This window comes from Somniosus microcephalus, unplaced genomic scaffold (assembly GCF_052327205.1).
Source record: "Somniosus microcephalus isolate GS21.2 unplaced genomic scaffold, FLI_Smic_1.0 scaffold108, whole genome shotgun sequence".
Lineage (NCBI taxonomy): Eukaryota > Metazoa > Chordata > Chondrichthyes > Squaliformes > Somniosidae > Somniosus > Somniosus microcephalus.
Genome location: NW_028225295.1, coordinates 649,593 through 670,632, shown reverse-complemented (window position 1 = coordinate 670,632; position 21,040 = coordinate 649,593). Strand labels below are relative to the sequence as shown.

Sequence of the window (21,040 nt, the reverse complement as noted above, 5' to 3'; positions counted from 1 at the left end):
TTTGATCGAGCAAGTCGGGAGAAACTGTTCACTCTGGCAAGTGGGTCGGTAACCAAAGGTCACAGCTTTAAAATAGTTGCTAAAAGAACTAGAGGGGAATGAGGAGAATTGTTTTCACACAGAGGGTTGTTAAGATCTGGAATGCACCATCTGAAAGGATGCTGGAATCAGGTTCCACAGGAACTTTCAAATGGTAATTGTACACGTACTTGAAGAGGACTAGTTTGCAGAGTTCTGGGGATAAAGCTGGGGTTTGGGACTAAATTGGACAGCTCTTTCAAAGAGCCGGCACAGACAGGATGGGCCGAATCACCTCCTTCTGTGCTGTTAGATTCGATGATCAGTGTGAACACGCTGGTGTCTCTTAAGGCTCGTAGAGCCTTTAAAGCTCTTCCCAGAGTTAGGACACTGAAACGGTCTCTCGTCCGTGTGAACTCGCTGGTGTTCCTTCAGATCCCCGGAGCTTTTAAAGCTCTTCCCACAGTCAGAACACTGAAACGGTCTCTCGTCAGTGTGAACTCGCTGGTGTTCCTTCAGATCCCCGGAGCTTTTAAAGCCCTTCCCACAGTCAGAACATTTAAAGGGTCTCTTGTCAGTGTGAACACGCTGGTGTTTCTTCAGCTCCCGGGAGCATTTAAAGCTCTTCCCACAGTCAGAACATTTAAAGTGTCTCTCGTCAGTGTGAACAAGCTGGTGTGACAGGAGGGTGGATGACAGAGTGAATCCCTTCCCACACACTGAGCAGGTGAATGGCCTCTCTCCAGTGTGGAGGAGCCGGTGTCGCTTGAGCTCCCCGGAGCTTTTAAAACTCTTCCCACAGTCAGAACATTTAAAGGGTTTCTCGTCAGTGTGAACAAGCTGGTGTGTCTGCATGGTGGATGAATGAGTGAATCCCTTCCCACACATGGAGCAGGTGAACGGTCTCTCCCCAGTGTGAACTCGCTGGTGTGACAGGAGGTTGGATGAATGAGTGAATCCCTTCCCACACATGGAGCAGGTGAACGGGCTCTCCCCAGTGTGAACTCGCTGGTGTGACAGGAGGTTGAATGACTGAGTGAATCCCTTCCCACATTCGGAGCAGGTGAATGGTCTCTCATCAGTGTGAACAAGCTGGTGTCCCTTCAGACTCCCGGAGCTTTTAAAACTCTTCGCACAGTCAGAACATTTAAATGACCTCTCATCAGTGTGAACAAGCTGGTGTAGCTTGAGCTCCCGGGGGATTTTAAAGCTCTTCCCACAGTTAGGACACAGAAACGGTCTCTCATCAGTGTGAACAAGCTGGTGTCCCTTCAGCTCCCCGGAGCTTTTAAAGCTCTTCCCACAGTCAGAACACTGAAATGGTCTCTCATCAGTGTGAACAAGCTGGTGTCCCTTCAGCTCCCCGGAGCTTTTAAAGCTCTTCCCACAGTCAGAACACTGAAATGGTCTCTCCCCAGTGTGAACTCGCTGGTGTATTTGCAGGTGGGATGAACAAACAAATCCCTTTCCACACACGGAGCAGGTGAACGGGCTGTCCCTGGTGTGACTGCGCCGTTGAACTTCCAACGTAGACGGGGAACTGAATCCCTTCCCACCGTCCCCACCTTTACCCGGTTTCTCCCCGGTGTGACGGTGTATGTGTCTCGCCAGGTCAGGCGATCGGCTGAATCCGCGTCCACACACCGAACACATGTGCGGTTTGTCATCGCTGCTTTCTCCTTCCATGTGCAAAGGCCGATGATATTCAGGTCCTGATGAATCCAGCAACTCTGTCAGATGTTGACGTAATGTTTGGTCTGAGCTTCCCGCCTGTAACTGCTCCACTTCTATAACCCTGTAAATTGAGATCAGAAAAGGATCAGAGGCAAACTGTTGTTTAATTTTCCCCTTTCCGAACCTAGGGGCAGTGAAGCTGATTTTCAGGCCCCAGCTGCTGCACAGGTTGGTTGAAAGGATCAGCAGTAATGGCGGCTGTAATACCCACAAGCCCCCACGCTCCAGAAAGCACTCTGTTGACTCCGAGTCCCGTGCATGTGCTCATGGCCCCCACGCTCTCCCTCCTGCTCCATAATCGCCCGTCCCGATCGGTCCACAACGCGCATGCTCAGCGCACAAAACCCCGCGGTTGGAACATCGGGCGCGCATGCGGAGCCGCAACATCTGGTACGCATGAGCGGCTCAGGTGGGGGCGAGTTGGTGTTTCGCCTCAGCCGCCAAGGAGGTGCGCATGTGCAGGACGACCCAACATTCCTCCTGTCAGCAATCACTCCCTCGTTTCTTCAATAAAAACAGAAAATGCTGGAAATACTCAGCAGGTCAGGCAGCATCTGTGGAGAGAGAAACAGAGTTAATGTTTCAGGTTGATGACCGTTCGTCAGGACTGCTTGTTCTTTAGTGTCAGCCAGTGGCTCAGTGGGTAGCACTCTCGCCTCTGAGGCACAAAGTTGTGGGTTCAAGTTCCACTCCAGAAACTTGAACATTGAATGGCGGAGCAGGCTCGAGGGGCCAAATGGCCGACTCCTGCTCCTATCTTCTATGTTTCTATGTAAGTTTAGGGACCCTCCATGTTGACTTTGTCCGATCCTGTCACTGTTTTCCAAGTGCTCTGCTATTACATCCTTTATAATGGACTCTAGCATTTTCCCCACTACCGATGTCAGGCTTACCGGTCTATAATTCCCCATTTTCTCTCTACCACCCTTTTTGAATAGTGGGGTAACATTAGCTACCTGCCAATCCATGGGTGCTGTTCCAGAGTCTATCGAATTTTGGAAGAGGACCAGCAATGCATCTACTATTTCTAGGGCCACTTCCTTAAGTACCCTAGGATGTAGATTATCAGGCCCTGGGGATTTATCAGCCTTCAATCCCATCAATTTCCCTAACACCATTTCCCTACAAATACTGATTTCATTCAGTTCCTCCCTTTCATTAGACCCTATGTTCCCCAACATCTTTGGGAGGTTCTTTGTGTCCTCCTTTGTGAAGACAGAACTAAAGTATGTATTTAGGACCAGTGCAAGATAGATTAAGGCGATACTTAGTACAACTAAATCAGGAGGTACAAGCGCTAAATAAAGTAGTAAGGAACCAACAACAGATTAAAGATCTAGAAAGGCAGAATGCTGGACTTAAACCAGACGAGTTGCCCAGAATCGGTCAACAAGTAATGACGCAAGTTATCGGAAGAAAGGGAATGGGGCCCGTTGGATGGGGCCATGTACTGTATTAATGACAAGTGATACGTGTGTTTGTCTACAGGAACCGATGGGTATGCGATGGAAGCAATGGACCCAGGTGAAACCATTTAACACTAAAGACCCCCATTCTACCCTCTCCCCTAGGGGAAAGAGCTCGGAAGACGACCAGACCTCTGTTTAAATTACAGATAAACATGGATCCAGTCGACCCTTTATATCAGAGGGTCCGTCTCGGGGAGAAGAAGCTCTCCCGGTTTACCCTTACACCTGAGAACTCATTTTTAATGTGGAAGGAAGTCATCCTCGGTTCCGAGAGACTGCCTAAGAAGAAAGAAGATATAATTGGAGTAAGACTTCTTTACTCCTGTACTCAAATCCTCTTGTAATGAAGGCCAGCATACCATTTGCCTTCTTAACTGCCTTTCACGACCACCGGACGTCCCAAAGTGCTTTGTAGCCAATGAAGTACTTTTGAAGTGTAGTCACTGTTGTAATGTGGGAAACGTGGCAGCCAATTTGCGCACAGGAAGCTCCCACAAACAGCAATGTGATAATGACCAGATAATCTGTTTTTTCGTCATGTTGATTGAGGGATAAATATTGGGCTCAAAACACCGGGGATAACTTCTTCAAAATAGCACCACGGGATCTTTTACATCCACCTGAGGGGGCAGACGGGGGCCTCGGTTTAACGTCTCATCCGTAGGACGGCACCTCCGACACTGCAGCGCTCCTTCATTACTGCCCATCTGACAATACGGCACCCCCACAGCATTGCTTCCCCCGACAGTGCGGCGCTTCCGCAGTACGAACCCTCCTTCAGTGCGGCACTCCCTCAGCACCGCCCCTCCGACAGTGCAGCGGTCCCTCAGTATTGCTCCTCCGACAGTGCGGCACTCCCTCAGTACTGCCCCTCCGACAGTGCGGCGCTCCCTCAGTACTGCCCCTCCCACAGTGCGGCGCTCCCTCAGTACTGCCCCTCCGACAGTGCGGCGCTCCCTCAGCACTGCCCCTCAGACAGTGCGGCGCTCCCTCAGTACCGCCCCTCCGACAGTGCGGCGCTCCCTCAGTACTGCCCCTCCGACAGTGCGGTGCTCCCTCAGCACCGCACTGGAGTGTCAGCCTCGCTTTATGTGCTCAAGTCCCTGGAGCAGGATTTGAACCCACAACCTTCTGACTCTGCTATCCACTGAGCCACAGCTGACTCCAGTCTTTTACACAGTTTCATCATAACTTCCTTGCTTTTGCACTCTACGCCTCTCCTAAAGCAGGGGAGTTATGATGAATTGTTAAACAGTTTTTTTTGCAGAGTGACCCAGGCTGTCTGTAGGAAACAATTGTGCATTTGAAAGCAGCTTGTATTGTGAAGCTTGTGCCCCTTTGCCAGGCCCGCTGCCTGCGGCCCCTCTCCCAGATTCCAGCCCCAGCTCTGTGCTGACTGAGCTGCTCTCACCTGGGGACAGCGCGTCACAATCGGCCCCAGCGCACCTGAGCTGGAGAGGAGGGCCCACCCCCTTGCCGCGCCGCCATTGGTTGGAGGACCAGGCCGCCCAGTTCAGTCCTCCCAGCTCAGCCCTCTTCCTATTGGTCAGAGCTCCCGTCAGTCAGAATCACATTGCTCCGGCTCACTCCGCCACCCCGCGTGGATCAATCCTTCCATTCGGTGTCCGCGGAGGTCCCGCCCGCCCGACTCTCAGGTTTGGTTTTTCTCGTATTTTACTTTATAATCTCGCTCTCCGTTCCCCCCTCACCTCGATTTAAATCGATTCCCCAACACTTTACTTTACCCTGGCCGCTGATTCCGCCTCTTCCTCGGGCCCGTCTTCCGTTTGCTCCCCGGAGGCCCCGCGCAGGCGCACTGGCAGCCTCGTGTTGCGGTGAGGCCCGAATGAGCATGCGCGGCCCCGCCTCTCCATATTTAAAGGGACACCCACCACCTCCACATTTAAAGGGAAACCCGCCCCCTCCATTTAAAGGGACACCCACTCCTCCACATTTAAACGGAAACCCGCCCCCTCCACATTTCAAGGGACACCCACCCCCTCCACATTTCAAGGGACACCCACCCCCTCCACATTTCAAGGGACACCCACCCCCTCCACATTTCAAGGGACACCCACCCCCTCCACATTTTTTTTTAATTCGTTGATGGGATGTGGGCGTTGCTGGCTGGCTAGGCCTGCATTTAGTGCCCATTCCTTATTGCCCTTGAGAAGATGGTGGTGAGCCGCCTTATTGAACCGCTGCAGTCCATGTGGTGTAGGTACACCCACAATGCTGTTAGGAAGGGAGTTCCTTCGCTGTCGCTGGGCCAAAATCCTGGAACGGCGATACAGGTCCAAGTCAGGATGGTGTGTGGCTTGGAGGGGAACTTGTAGGTGGTGATGTTTCCATGCGTCTGCTGCCCTTGTCCTTCTAAGTGGTAGAGGTCGTGGGTTTGGAAGGTGCTGTTGAAGGAGCTTTGGCGAGTTGCTGCAGTGCATCTTGTAGATGGTACACACTGCAGCCGCAGTGTGCCGGTGGTGGAGGGAGTGAATGTTGAAGGTGGATGGAGTGCCAATCAAGCGGGCTGCTTTATCCTGAATGGTGTCGAGCTTCTTGAGTGTTGTTGGAGCTGCACTCATCCAGGCAAGTGGAGAGTATTCCATCACACTCCTGACTTGTGCCTTGTAGATGGTGGAAAGGCTTTGGGGAGTCAGGAGGTGAGACACTCGCCGCAGAATTCCCAGCCTCTGGCCTGCTCTTGTAGCCACAGTATTTATATGGCTGGTCCAGTTCAGTTTCTGATCAATGGTAACCCCCAGGATGTTGATAGTGGGGGATTCAGCGATGGTAATGCCATTGAATGTCAAGGGGAGATGGTTAGAGTCTCGCTTGTTGGAGATGGTCATTGCCTGGCACTTGTGTGGTGCGAATGTTACTTGCCACTTGTCAGCCCAAGTCTGAATGTTGTCCAGGTCTTGCTGCATATGGACATGGACTGCGTCAGTATCTGATGAGTCTCGAATGGTGCTGAACAGTGTGCAATCATCAGCGAACATCCCCACTTCTGACCTTATGATGGAGGGAAGGTCATTCATGAAACAGCTGAAGATGGTTGGGCCTAGGACACTGCCCTGAGGAACTCCTGCAGTAATGCCATGTGATTGAGATGAATGACCTCCAACAACCACAGCCAACTTCCTTTGTGCTAGGTATGATTCCAACCAATGGAGAGTTTTCCCCTTGATTCCCATTGACTTCAGTTTTGCTAGGGCTCCTTGATGCCACACTTGATCAAATGCTGCCTTGATGTCAAGGGCAGTCACTCTCACCTCGCCTCTTGAGTTCAGCTCTTTTGTCCATGTTTGGACCAAGGCTGTAATGAGGTCAGGAGCTGGGGGGCCCTGGCGGAACCCAAACTGGGCGTCAGTTAGCAGGTTATTGCTGAGTAAGTGCCGCTTCATAGCACTGTCGATGACACCTTCCATCACTTCACTGATGATTGAGAGTAGACTGATGGGACGGTAATTGGCCGGGTCGGATTTGTCCTGCTTTTTGTAGACAGGACATACTTGGGCAATTTTCCACATTGCCGGGTAGATGCCAGTGTTGTAGCTGTACTGGAACAGCTTGGCTAGGGGCGCAGCTATTTCTGGAGCAGAAGTCTTCAGTACTATTGCCGGAATGTTGTCAGGGCCCATAGCCTTTGCAGTATCCAGTGTCTTCAGCCATTTCTTGACATCACGTGGAGTGAATTGGATGGGCTGAAAACTGGCATCTGTGATGCTGGGGACTTCAGGACGAGGCCGAGATGGATCATCCACTCGGCACTTCTGGCTGAAGATAGTTGCAAATGCTTCAGCCTTGTCTTTTGCACTCACGTGCTGGGCTCCACCATCACTGAGGATGGGGATATTTTTGGAGCCTCCTCCTCCTGTTAACTGTTTAATTGTCCACCACCACTCACGACTGGATGTGGCAGGACTGCAGAGCTTTGATTTGATCCAATGGTTGTGAGATTGCTTAGCTCTGTCTGTCTATGTTGCTTCCGTTGCTTGGCATGCAAGTAGTCCTGTGTTGTAGCCTCACCAGGTTGACACCTCATTTTTCGGTATGCCTGGTGCTGTTCCCGGCATACTCTCCTGCACTCTTCGTTAAACCAGGGTTGATCTCCCGGCTTGATGGTAATGGTAGAGTGAGGGATATGCCGGGCCATGAGGTTACAGATTGTGGTTGAATACAATTCTGCTGCTGCTGCTGATGGCCCACAGTGCCTCATGGATGCCCAGTTTTGAGTTGCCAGATCTGTTCGAAATCTGTCCCATTTAGCACGGTGGTAGTGCCACACAACACGGTGGAGGGTATCCTCAACATGAAGACGGGACTTCGTCTCCGCAAGGACTGTGCGGTGGTCACTTCCACCAATGCTGTCATGGACAGATGCATCTGCAACAGGTAGATTGGTGAGAATGAGACCAAGTAGGTTTTTCCCTCTTGTTGGCTCCCTCACCACCTGTCACAGACCCAGTCTGGCAACTATGCCCTTTAGGACTTGGCCAGCTCGGTCAGTTGTGGTGCTACCGAGCCACTCTTGGTGATGGACATTGAAGTCCCCCACCCAGAGGACATTTTGTGCCCTTGCTACTCTCAGTGCTTCTTCCAATTGTTGTTCAACATGAAAGAGTACTGATTCATCAGCTGAGGGAGGGCAGTAGGTGGTAATTAGCAGGAGGTTTCCTTGCCCATGTTTGACTTGATGCCATGAGACCTCATGGGGTCCTGAGTCAATGTTGAGGACTCCCAGGGCTACTCCCTCCCGACTGTATACCACGGTGCCACCACCTCTGGTGATGGTGGTGTCATAGAGTCATAGAGTAATACAGCACGGATAGAGGCCCTTCGGCCCATCGTGTCCATGCCGGCCATCAAGCCCTGTCTAATCTAATCCCATATTCCAGCATTTGGCCCGTAGCCTTGTATGCTATGGCATTTCAAATGCTCATCCAAATGCTTCTTAAATGTTGTGAGGGTTTCTGCCTCCACAACCCTTTCAGGCAGTGAGTTCCAGACTCCAACCACCCTCTGGGTGAAAAAGTTCTTTCTCAAATCCCCTCTAAACCTCCCGCCCTTTACCTTGAATCTATGCCCCCTAGTTATTGACCCCTCTACTAAGGGGAAAAGCTCCTCAGCATCCATCCTATCTATGCCCCTCACAATTTTGTACACCTCAATCATGTCCCCCCTCAGCCTCCTCTGCTCCAAGGAAAACAAACCCAATCTGCCCAGTCTCTCTTCATAGCTGAAGCGCTCCAGCCCTGGTAACATCCTGGTGAACCTCCTCTGCACCCTCTCTAACGCGATCACATCTTTCCTGTAGTGTGGCGACCAGAACTGCACACAGTATTCCAGCTGTGGCCTAACCAGTGTTTTATACAGCTCCATCATAACCTCCTTGCTCTTATATTCAATGCCTCGGCTAATGAAGGCAAGTATCCCATATGCCTTTTTTACCACCTTATCCACCTGTTCCGCCGCCTTCAGGGATCTGTGTACCTGCACACCCAGATCCCTCTGACCCTCCGTCTTGCCTAGGGTCTTTCCCTTCATTGTGTATTCCCTTGCCTTGTTAGACCCCCCAAAGTGCATCACCTCGCACTTTTCCGGGTTAAATTCCATTTGCCACTGTTCCGCCCATCTGACCAACCCATCTATATCGTTCTGCAGACTGAGGCTACCCTCCTCGCTATTTACCACCCTACCAATTTTAGTATCATCCGCGAATTTACTGATCATACCCTTTACATTCATATCCAAGTCATTAATGTAGACCACAAACAGCAAGGGACCCAGCACCGATCCCTGTGGTACCCCACTGGCCACAGGTTTCCAGTCACAAAAACAACCTTCGACCATCACCCTCTGCCTTCTGCCACTAAGCCAGTTTTGTATCCAATGTGCCAAGGCACCCTGGATTCCATGGGCTCTTACCTTCTTGACCAGTCTCCTGTGCGGGACTTTATCGAAGGCCTTACTGAAATCCATGTATACCACATCCACTGCGTTACCCTCATCCACACACCTAGTCACCCCCTCAAAAAATTCAATCAAATTAGTCAGACATGATCTTCCCTTGACAAAGCCATGTTGACTATCCCTGATTAATCCTTGCCTCTCCAAGTGGAGACAAATTTTGTCCCTCAGGATTTTTTCCAGTAATTTTCCTACCACTGATGTTAGGCTCACTGGCCTGTAGTTCCCCGGTTTTTCCCTACTACCCTTCTTGAATAATGGTACTACATTAGCGGTTCTCCAGTCCTCTGGCACATCCCCTGTGGCCAGAGAGGTCCTGAATATATGTGTTAGAGCCCCCGCAATCTCCTCCTTTGCCTCACACAGCAGCCTGGGGTACATTTCATCCGGGCCTGGGGATTTATCCATTTTTAGGCCAGCTAAAACCGCCAATACCTCCTCCCTCTCGATGTTAATATGTTCGAGCATATCACAGTCCCCCCGCCCTATTTCTATGTCTACATCGTCCTTCTCCATAGTGAAAACAGATGCAAAAAATTCATTTAGAACCCCTCCTACATCTTCCGGCTCCACACACAGATTGCCACTTTTGTCCCTAATGGGCCCTATTTTTTCCCTAGTTATCCTTTTACCCTTAATATACTTATAAAACATCTTCGGATTTTCCTTTATTTTGCTCGCCAGTGTTATTTCATGGCCCCTCCTTGATCTCCTAATTTCTTTTTTAAGTATCCCCCTGCACTTTTTGTACTCCTCTAGGGCTTCCTCCGTCTTTAGCCTTTTGTATCTACCAAAAGCCCTCCTTTTTTTCCTAATCCATTCCCGTATATCCCCTGACATCCACGGTTCCCTGTGGTTTTTGGAACCACTCTTGACATTTATGGGAACATGTTGCCCTTGTATGATCTCAATCTCCCTTCTGAAAGCCTCCCATTGCTCCGATGCGGATTTTCCTACAAGTAGCTGATCCCAGTCCATTTTGGCCAGATCCTGCCTTATCCTATTAAAATCGGCCTTCCCCCAATTTAGAACCTTTATTTCCGGCCCATCCCTGTCCTTTTCCATGACCACCTTAAATCTTACCATATTATGGTCACTATCACCAAAGTGCTCACCTACTAGCACTTTTTCCACTTGGCCGGCCACATTCCCTAGAATTAGGTCCAGTACCGCCCCCTCTCTTGTAGGACTTTCTACATGCTGGCTCAAAAAGCTCTCCTGGATGCACTTTAAGAATTCTACACCCTCTGAGCCTTTCACACTTTGACTATCCCAGTTAATATTGGGGAAGTTGAAATCCCCCATTATTATTACCCTATTATTTGCACATTTCTCTGAGATTTGCCTACATATCTGTTCCTCTATTTCCCCCTGACTGTTTGGAGGCCTATAGTACACTCCCAGCAAAGTGCTTGCCCCCTTTTTGTTTTTAAGCTCCACCCATATGGCCTCATTAGAGGACCCTGCTAATATATCATCCCTCCTTACTGCAGTAATTGACTCCTTAATTAATATTGCGACACCCCCTCCTCTTATACCTCCCCCTCTGTCTCGCCTGAAGATTCTGTACCCCGGAATATTGAGCTGCCAGTCTTGCCCCTCCCTCAACCATGTCTCCGTGATAGCAACAATATCATACTCCCATGTGTTTATCAACACCTTCAGTTCATCCACCTTATTTGCAAGACTCCTTGCATTAAAATAGATGCCATCCAGCCTTGCCCTTATATATTTGCCCTGTCTACCAAGCTGACTTGTTTTTTCCTCCATAATTGGCAGCACATCCCCCCCTATTTCAGCTTCCCTCTGTATCCCATCCCCCTGCCAAGTTAGTTTAAACCCCCCCCGACAGTGCTAGCAAACCTCCCCGCAAGGATATTTGTCCCGCTCTGGTTCAGGTGCAACCCGTCCGACTTGTACAAGTCCCACCTTTCCCAGAAGCAGGCCCAGTGATCCAGGAAAGTAAAACCCTCCCCCCTACACCAACTCTTTAGCCACGCATTCATCTGCTCTATCCTCCCATTCCTATACTTACTAGCACGTGGCACTGGGAGTAATCCAGAGATTACACCCTTTGAGGTCCTGCCCTTTAATCTGTTACCTAGCTCCCTAAATTCTTGATGCAGGACCTCATCCCTCTTTTTACCTATGTCGTTGGTACCAATGTGGACCACGACCACTGGCTGTTCACCCTCCCCCTCCAGAATGCCCTGCAGCCGCTCAGTGACATCCTTGACCCTGGCACCAGGGAGGCAACAAACCATCCTGGAGTCACGTTTGCGGCCACAGAAACGCCTATCTGTTCCCCTTACTATAGAATCCCCTACCACTATTGCTCTCCCACTCTTTTTCCCCCCCTCCTGGGCAGCAGGAGCACCCCCAGTGCCAGGAAGTTGGCTGCTGCTGCCTTCCCCTGGTGAGTCATCCCCCTCAACAGTATCCAAAGCGGTATACCTGTTTGAAAGGGGGATGTCCGCAGGGGTTCCCTGCACTACCTGCCTGCCTTTGTTGCTCCGCCTGATGGTCACTCCCTGTGCTGCCCTACCCTGAGGCGTGCACAACTCGCTAAATGTGGTATCCACGAGCCTCTCAGCATCGCGCATGCTCCACAACCCATCCACCCGCAGCTCGAGCGCCGCAATGCGGTCTACAAGTAGCTGCAGCTGGATGCATTTCCCGCACACATGGTCGTCAGGGACACTGGCAGCGTCCCTGATTTCCCACATGGAGCAAGAGGAGCAGAACACGGGTCTGAACTCTCCTGCCATGACTTACTCCTTTAATTAATTTAAAAATTAATTCAATACCCCAGTTACAGATATACTCTAGGGCGCTTTATTTACCAACTGTCCCCACTACACCTTAATCCCGAGAAATTTAACACCACAGAATTCAAGCTTGTACTGAAAAGAGAGAAATACTCACCAACCAATCACTTACGTGCTCCCTGGTGACGTCACACTCTGATTATTTTTTACCTCTCTCCTCTGATGTTGATTTGGTACGCTTCTGCTTTGGCGCCGGTTTTTAAGCCGGGCCTCTGCTGCTCTCCGCTGCTGCTCCCTGCCCGAACTGGTCGGGCTTCTGCTTTGGCGCCGGTTTTTAAGCCGGGCCTCTGCTGCTCTCCGCTGCTGCTCCCTGCCCGAACTGGTCGGGCTTCTGCTTTGGCGCCGGTTTTTAAGCCGGGCCTCTGCTGCTCTCCGCTGCTGCGACATTGGTTGTAAGGTATGATTCTGTGAGTATGACGATGTCAGGTTGTTGCTTGACTAGTCTGTGGGACAGCTCTCCCCATTTTGGCACAAGCCCCCAGATGTTGGTAAGGAGGACTTTGCAGGGTCGACAGGGCTGGGTTTGCCGTTGTTGTTGTCGTTTCCGGTGCCGAGGTCGATGCTGGGTGGTCCGTCCGGTTTTATTCTTACAGTTTTTCGTAGCGGTTGTTTACGACTGAGTGGCTTGCTAGGCCATTTCAGAGGGCATTAAGAGTCAACCACATTGCTGTGGGTCTGGAGTCACATGTAGGCCAGACCAGGTAAGGATGGCAGATTTCCTTCCCTAAAGGACATTAGTGAACCAGATGGGTTTCTGCAACAATCGTCAATGGTATCATGGTCGCCATTACTAAGACTAACATTTAATTCCAGAATTAAATTGAACTGAATTTAAATTCCACCAGCTGCCGTGGTGGGATTTGAACCCATATCCTCAGAGCATTTGACTGAGCCTCTGGCTTACTGGTCTAGAGACATAACCACTACACCACCGCCTCCTTAATGGGACAAGTTAAGAAACAAAAGATGACACTAAATGAAGTGTAAATGGAAATGGCAGCTGCCATGTGTGAGAGAGAAAAAAAAGAAAGAGATCGGGGCCGAGGTTATAGTCTGAAATTGTTGAACTCGATGTTGAGTCCAGAAAGCTGTAAAGTGCCTAATCGAAAGATGAGGTGCTGTTCCTCGAGCTTACATTGAGCTTCATTGGAACAGTGTAAGAGGGCGAGGACAGAGAGGTCAGAGTGGGAGTGGAGCAGAGAATTAGTGACAGGCGACCAGAAGCTCGGGGTCACCCTTACCGACTGAACGGAGGTGATCTGCAAAGCGGTCGCACAATCTGCGGTTGGTCTCCCCAATGTAGAGGAGAATTAAAGTGACAGACTAATCTAATTGAAATTTTTTGATGAAGTAACAGGGAGGATTGATGAAGGGAATGCAATGGATGTTGTCCACATGGATTTTCGGAAGGTGTTTGACAAAGTACCACATAGAAGGCTGGTTAACAAAATTGAGGCTCATGGAATAGGTGGGTCAGTGGCAGCTTGGATAAGGAATTGGCTTAAGGACAGAAAACAGCGAGTTGTGGTAAATGGCTGTTTTTCAAACTGGAGGATTGTAGACAGTGGTGTTCCCCAAGGGTCAGTGCTGGGGCCACTGCTTTTTTTGATACATATAAAAATGACCTGAATATTGGAATACAGAGTAGAATTTCAAAATATGCCGATGACACCAAACTTGGGGGTGTGGCAAACAGTGAGGATGATACCAATCGACTGCAACAGGACATAGAAAGGCTAATAGAATGGGCAGACAAGTGGCAGATGGAATTTAATACAGAGAAGTGTGAGGTGATGCATTTTGGCAGAAGGAACAGGGAGAGGCAATATTCACTTAATGGCACAGTTTTAAAGAGTGTGCAGGGACAGAGGGACCTGGGAGTTAATGTGCGTAGGTCCCTGAAGGTGGCGGGACATATTGAGAGAGTGGTTAACAAAGCATTTGGGATCTTGGGCTTCATAAATAGAGGTATTGAGTACAAAAGTAGAGAAGTTATGCTGAACCTTTATAAAGTGCTGGTTAGGCCACAACTGGAGTATTGTGTCTAGTTCTGGTCACCACACTTTAGGAAGGATGTGAAGGCCCTTGAAAGGGTGCAGAGGAGATTTACCAGAATGGTTCCGGGGATGGGGGATCTTAGCTACAAGGACAGGTTGGAGAAGCTGGATTTGTTTTCATTAGGGCAAAGGAGGTTGAGGGGTGATTTGATAGAGGTGTACAAGATTATGACGGGTTTGGATAGGCTAGACGGGGAAAGGCTGTTCCCACTAATTGATGGTGCAAGGACTAGGGGACACAGATTTAAGGTTTTGGGCAAGAGATATAAGGGGGATGTGAAGAAATTTTTTTTTACACACCGAGTGGTGAGGACCTGGAACTCGCTGCCGACAGAAGTGGTGGAAACGGAGACACTCAATGTTTTCAAGGGGAGACTGGATAGGCACTTGAGGGAAATAAACTTGCAGGGCTACGGGGATAGAGCGGGGGAGTGGGACTGACTGGATTGCTCTGCAGAGAGCCGGCACAGACTCGATTGGCCGAATGGCCTCCTTCTGTGCCGTGATGACTCTATGAAACTGTATCATGAGCAGAGAATACAGTTTACTAAATTGCAAGAAGTACAAGTAAATCGTTGTTTCACCTGGAAGGCGTGTTTGGGGCCCTGGACAGTGGGAAGGGAGCAGGTAAAAGGGCAAGTGTTGCATCTCCTGCGCTTGTACGGGAACATGCCGGGTGAAGGGGAAGGGGTGTTGGGGGTGATAGAGGAGTGGACCAGGGTGTCGCGGAGGGAGCGGTCCCTTCGGAATGTTGAAAGGGGAGGTGAGGGGAAGATGCGTTTGGTGGTGGGATCACGCTGGAGGTGGCGGAAATGGCGGAGGATGATCCGTTGAATGTGGAGGCTGGTGGGGTGAATGGTGAGGACGAGGGGAACCCTATCGTGGTTCTGGGAGGGAGGGGAAGGGGTGAGAGCAGAAGTGAGGGAAATAGAACGGACTACACTACATCTACTGGTTCCTCTTCATCCACCCTGCTCGTTACATCCTCAAAGAATTCTAATAAATTTGTCAAACACGATTTTCCCTTTCATAAAACCATGTTGACTCTGCTTGATTGTATTATGATTTTCTAAATGTCCTGCTACTACTTCCTGAATCATGGATTCCAGCATCTTCCCAATGACAGATGTTAGGCTAACTGGCCTATACTTTCCTGCTATCTGTCTCCCTCCTTTCTTGAATATGGGCGTTACATTTGCAGTTTTCCAATCTGCTGGAACCTTTCCAGGGTCTAGGGAATTTTGGAAGATTACAACCAATGTATCCACTATCTCTGCAGCCACTTCTTTTAAGACCCCAGGATGCAGGCCATCAGGTCCAGGGGACTTGTCAGCCTGTAGTCCTATTAGTTTGCCCAGTACTTTTTCTCTAGTGATAGTGATTGTTTTAAGTTCCTCCCTCCCTTTTGCCCCTTGATTTTCCACTATTATTGGGATGCTTTTAGTATCTTCTCCCATGAAGTCAGATACAAAATATTTGTTCAAAGTCTCTGCCATTTCCTTGTTTCCCATTATTAATTCCCCAGTCTCATCCTCTAAGGGACCAACGTTTACTTTAGCTACTCTCTTCCTTTTTGTATACTTGTAGAAGCTCTTACTGTCTGTTTTTATATTTCTTGCCAGTTTACTCTCATAATTCATCTTCTCTCTATTATTTTTTTTGTCATCCTTTACAAGTTTCTAAAAATTTCCCAATCTTCTGGCCTACCACTAATCTTCACAACATTGTATGACTTTTCGTTCAATTTGATACCCTCCTTAACTTCCTTAGTTCATCCTTCTCAGAGTCTTTCTCACTGGAATATATCTTTACTGAGAGTAATGAAATATCTCCTTAAAAGTCTGCCACTGCTTATCTACCGTCTTAACTTTTAATCTATTTTCCCAGTCCACTTTACCCAACTCTGTCTTCATACCCTTGTAATTGCCTTTATTTAAGTTTAAGACACTAGTTTCAGACTCAAGTTTCTCACCCTCAAACTGAATGTGAAATTCTATCATGTAATGAGCAGGTTCCCTGGAGGATCCTTTACTATGAGATCATTAATTAATCCTGTCTCATTACACATTACCAGATCTAAAATAGCCTGTTCCCTGGTGGGTTCCACAACATAGTGTTCCAAGAATCTGTCCTGAATACACTCCATGAACTCGTCCTCAAGGCTACCTTTGCCAATTTGATTTGTCCAATCTATATGAAGATTAAAATCGCCCACGATTATTGCAGGACCTTTCTTACAAGCCCCCATTATTTCTTGATTTATACTCTGTCCCACAGTGTAGCTACTGTTAGGGGGGCCTATAGACCACTCCCACCAGTGACTTCTTTCCCTTATTATTTCTTATCTCCACCCAAACTGATTCTCCATCTTGATCTCCCGAGCCAAGATCATTTCTCACCACTGTACTGATCTCATCCTTTATTAACAGAGCTACCCCACCTCCTTTTCCTTTCTGCCTATCCTTCCAAAATGTCAAATACACCTGAATATTCAGTTCCCAGCCTTGGTCACCTTGTAACCAAGTCTTTGTAATGGCGATCAGATTATAACCATTTATTTCTATTTGTTCCGTCAACTCATCTATCTTGTTACGAATGCTGCGTGCATTCAGATAAAGAGCCTTTAATTTTGTCTTTTTACCATTTTTCCCTACTCTGACCTTATTTGCTGGTGCACTCTTACGCTTGTATGCTCTGTCCCGTCCTGTCACACTCTGGTTATCATTACCCCTATCGCTACCCTGCACTATTGCCTTGTCCTTTCTCTTTAACTTTCTAGGTTCCCCCTCACCTGAACCCTCCCCCGCCCCCCCCCCCCCACTATTTAGTTTAAAGCCCTATCTACAGCCCTAGTTATTCGATTCACCAGGACACTGGTCCCCACACACTTCAAGTGAAGCCCGTTCCAACGGAACAGCTCCCTCTTTCCCCAGTACTGGTGCCAGTGCCCCATGAATTGAAACCCATTTCTCCCACACCAATCCTTGAGCCACGCATTCAACTCTCTGATCTTATTGACCCGATGCCAATTTGCTCGTGGCTCACTTTGTAATCCAGAGATTACTTTGTGGTTCTGCTTTTTAATTTAGCCCCGAGCTGCTCGTACTCCCTCAGTAGAACCTCTTTCTTAGCCCTACCTATGTCATTGGTACCTGTGTGGACCACGACAACTGGATCCTTCCCCTCCCACTCCAAGTTCCTCTCCAGCCCAGAGGAGATGTCCTTAACCCTGGCACCGGGCAGGCAACATAGCCTTTGGGACTCACACTCTCAGCTACAGAGAACAGTATCTATCCCCCTAACTATACTGTCCCCTACCACTACTACATTCCTTTTTACTCCCGCAACTTGAATAGCCCCCTGTACCACGGTGCTGTGGTCAGTTTGCTCATCCTCCCTGCAGTCCCTGCTCTCGTCCACACAGGCTGCAAGAACCTCGTACCTGTTGACAAGTGCAAGGGCTGAGGCTCCTCCAATGCTACCTTCTGCATCCCCATACCTGCCTCACTCGTAGTCACACCCTCCTGTCCCTGACCACAGACCAAATCTGAAGGATTTAACCTAAGGGGTGTGACTGCCTCCTGGAACAGTGTCCAGGTAACTTTCTCCCTCCCTGATGTATCGCAGTGTCCGAAGCTCGGACTCCAGCTCACCAACTCTGAGACGAAGTTCCTCGAGCTGCAGACACTTCTGGTCACCACACTTTAGGAAGGGTGTGAAGGCCCTTGAGAGGGTGCAGAGGAGATTTACCAGAATGGTTCCGGGGATGGGCGATCTTAGCTACAAGGACAGGTTGGAGAAGCTGGATTTGTTTTCATTCGAGCAAAGGAGGTTGAGGTGTGATTTGACAAGAGATGTACAGGATTATGAGCAGTTTGGATAGGCTAGACGGGGAAAGGTTGTTCCCACTAGTTGATGGTACAAGGACTAGGGGACACAGATTTAAGGTTTTGGGCAAGAAATACAGGGGGGATGTGAGGAAAAACTTTTTTATGCAGCGAGTGGTGAGGACCTGGAACTCGCTGCCGACGGAAGTGGTGGAAGTGGAGACACTCGATGTTTTCAAGGGGAGACTGGATAGGCACTTGAGGGAAATAAACTTGCAGGGCTACAGGGATAGAGTGGGGGAATGGGACTGACTGGATTGTATACAGAGAGCCGGCACGGACTCGATGGGCCGAATGGTCTCCTGTGCCTCTATGACTCTATGTGGTTGCTGTGGATCACACTGGGGTCCACCAGCTCCCACATGCTACAGCTGCAACACATCACTTGCCCTGCCATCTCTATTGTATTTTATTTAACTAATTAGGTTTTCAAGCTATGAAATACCCAACTGTCTATTAATAGTTTTTAAACTAGGTAATAACCTTCTTTAATTTACTACATTTAGTTATATGCTTTAGATCTTTACTGTAACTTAGCCCACAGTCCTAATTAAATTCTCGTTGTTTATTTTTTTTACGTATCAAGCAGCACCTGTTACCCCCACCTCATCGAAATCGCTCACTCACCCAATCTCCGAGTTAAGTACTCTGTAGAAGCAGTACTCCATAGAACTGGACTCCGTGCCACTCAGTACTGCTCATCCGACAGTGCGGCGCTCCCTCAGCACTGCCCCTCCGACAGTGCGGTGCTCCCTCAGTACAGTACTGCCCCGCCGACAGTGCGGTGCTCCCTCAGTACTGCTCGTCCGACAGTGCGGCGCTCCCTCAGCACTGCCCCTCCGACAGTGCGGTGCTCCCTCAGTACTGCCCCTCCGACAGTGCAGCGCTCCCTCAGTACTGGCCCTCCGACAGTGCGGCGCTCCCTCAGTACTGCCCCTCCGACAGTCCGGCGCTCCCTCAGTATTCCCCCTCCGACAGTGCGGTGCTCCCTCAGTACTGCCCCTCCGACAGTGCGGTGCTCCCTCAGTACTGCCCCTCCGACAGTGCGGAGCTCCCTCAGTACTGCCCCTCCAACAGTGCGGCCCTTCCTCAGTACTGCCCCTCCGACAGTGCGGCGCTCCCTCAGTACTGCCGCTCCGACAGTGCGGCGCTCCCTCAGCACCGCACTGGAGTGTCAGCCTCGTTTTATGTGCTCAAGTCCCTGGAGCAGGATTTGAACCTACAACGTTGTGACTCTGCTATCCACTGAGCCACAGCTGACTCCAGTCTTTTACACAGTTTCATCATAACTTCCTTGCTTTTTGCACTCTACCCCTCTCCTAAAGCAGGGGAGTTATGATGAATTATTAAAGAGTGTTTTTTGCAGTGACCAAGGCTGTCTGGAGGAAACAATTGTGCATTTGAAAGCAGCTTGTATTGTGAAGCTTGTGCCCCTTTGCCAGGCCCGCTGCCTGCGGCCCCTCTCCCAGATTCCAGCCCCAGCTCTGTGCTGACTGAGCTGCTCTCACCTGGGGACAGCGCGTCACAATCGGCCCCAGTGCACCTGAGCTGGAGAGGAGGCCCCTTGCCACGCCGCCATTGCTGGAGGACCAGGCCGCCCAGTTCAGTCCTCCCACCTCCGCCCTCGTCCTATTGGTCCGCGCTCCCGTCAGTCAGAATCACATTGCTCCGGCTCACTCCGCCCCTCCACGCGGATCAATCCGCTCCGTTCGGTGTCCGCGGATGTCCCGTCCGAATCTCAGGTTTGGTTTTTCTCGTATTTTACTTTATAATCTCGCGCTCCGCTCCCCCCTCACCTCGACTTAAATCGATTCCCCAACACTCTTCCCCGGGCCCGGCCTTACGGTTGCTCCCCGGAGGCCCCGCGCAGGCGCACTGGCAGCCTCGTGCCTTCAGTCTGCTGCTGGGAGGCTCTGGTCCCGCCCCTTCCTGCACCTGATTGGCTGACACCGCTGTCAATCGACACCACGAGGGGGAAGGGAGGGTGATTGACAGGTGACGAGTGATAGAAGCGTCTGCCCGCGCTGTGATTGGTGCAGAGGAAGGCAAGTGGGCGTGTCCGGCCCCCGGGTCCACGTGGGGGAGTCAAAGGTTGGCTGGAGCGCATGCGCAGCCCGCCTCGCACCGTTGGGAAGCTTTTCAAATTTTTTTTATTTCCGAAACAAATTGAAAACACTCATTAATTCCCCCAACCTCCTCCCTTCTAAAGTGCGATCATTATTATTCTTGATTTTCCTCATTTGTGTGGGGTGTCTTTTTTTTACCTTGCGGTGGCGTGCGCCGATCCAACCGACCCCTGGGCGTTGCGTGCTGGCGTCAGCGCGTAATCGGAGGGTGTGATTGACGCGAGGCGCCGGCCAATCAGGAGCGCGGAAAACGCTGGGAGGACCGGGCGGGCTGAGGGTCCTCCAACCAATGGCGGCGCGGGAGGGAGGGGGGCGGGACCTCGGTGGGCTGCAGGCCGCTTTCCTGCTTTCATTGTCTGCAGGAGCTGTTAAAGGGAAGAGGAGGAGGTGGAAAAAACCCCAGCTTGTGAGTGTTTATTCCTTTGCATTACCTTTATTGCAAGGCTATTCATCAACTGCATTCATTTAAAAATAAGTGAACCTTTTCTCTTTTTGCCTTTTATCCAGAACAAAGAGCCCTGGTGCTGTGAACATTTTGGTGGGCAGCCACTTCTAAAGGGACAAAGACCAGCATTCTTCCTCCTCTCTTGTGAGTATTTGTGGTGGGTGAGAGGGTGGGGGGGGTGAGTCAAAGGGGACTGCGGCCCCTTTTCCAAAAAAATTATTGCTTGGCCATTTAACGGGGAATGGGTGCCCCCCCCCCCCAAGGTATTTAAAGGGGCAGTGCCTCTCTCTGTATCATGTAAGAGCAGGGAGGTTCAGCTTGAACTTTACAAAACACCACTTAGGCCACCGGCTAGAGTGCTGCGTGCAGTTCTGCTCGCCCCATTGCAGGAAAGATGTGACTGTGCTCGAGACGGGAGATTTACGAGGATGTTGCCAGGACTAGAGAATTTCAGCTACAAGGAAAGATTGAATACATAGAAGATAATCTACATCCTAGAGTACTTA

At 50.1% G+C, this 21,040-nt stretch overlaps 1 protein-coding gene across 1 annotated transcript in view; it reads right to left on the bottom strand.

Moving 5' to 3' along the window:
* LOC147083062 (uncharacterized) overlaps positions 1 to 21,040 on the bottom strand; it is a 91,284-nt gene that overhangs the window by 31,537 nt on the left and 38,707 nt on the right. The window lies entirely within an intron of this gene.